Source organism: Cornus florida, unplaced genomic scaffold, assembly GCF_030987335.1.
Source record: "Cornus florida cultivar Cherokee Brave unplaced genomic scaffold, ASM3098733v1 CherokeeBrave_3.0.0_Hap2_Chr04, whole genome shotgun sequence".
NCBI lineage: Eukaryota > Viridiplantae > Streptophyta > Magnoliopsida > Cornales > Cornaceae > Cornus > Cornus florida.
In genome coordinates, this window is record NW_026775574.1 from 29,449,954 (window position 1) to 29,450,502 (window position 549).

Genomic DNA, 549 nt, shown 5'->3' on the forward strand with positions numbered 1-549 from the left:
CCATGAAGAACCATATAAACATTTGGATGAGTTTTTGGAAGTTTGTTCAACCATGAAAATCACGGACCTTCCGGAAGAAGTCTTAAAAATGAAGCTTTTCCCTTTCACTCTTCGGGAAAAGGCTAAATATTGGTTCAATAACTTGAGGGCAAATTCAATCACATCTTGGGCTCAACTACAATATGAATTCCTAAAAAAATTTTACCCTACAAGTAGAACCGATGCTATGAGAGCTTCTATCCGTGAATTCTCCCAAAATGAGGGAGAACCTTTACATGAAGCATGGGAGCGTTTGAACGATTTGCTACGGAAGTGTCCACATCACGACATTCCAAAGTGGCAGTTAGTTCGCTGCTTCTATGAAAGCTTATCCGATACCCAAAAAGGTATGGTTGATGCTTCATGTGGAGGAGCCTATTTGGACAAAAATGAAGATGATGTGTGGCATCTTTTTGATCGCATGAGCGAAAATTCAATACATCGTTCTTCATCGTCCCGATTTGGCCAAAACTTGAATGAAGGAGGGAAGAAAACCTCCAGTCTTTCTCA

General features: G+C 40.3%; 1 pseudogene; it reads right to left on the bottom strand.

The window, feature by feature from the left end:
• Positions 1 to 231: 231 nt before the first annotated feature.
• On the bottom strand, positions 232 to 330 carry LOC132305913 (small nucleolar RNA R71; annotated as a pseudogene).
• Positions 331 to 549: the final 219 nt, after the last annotated feature.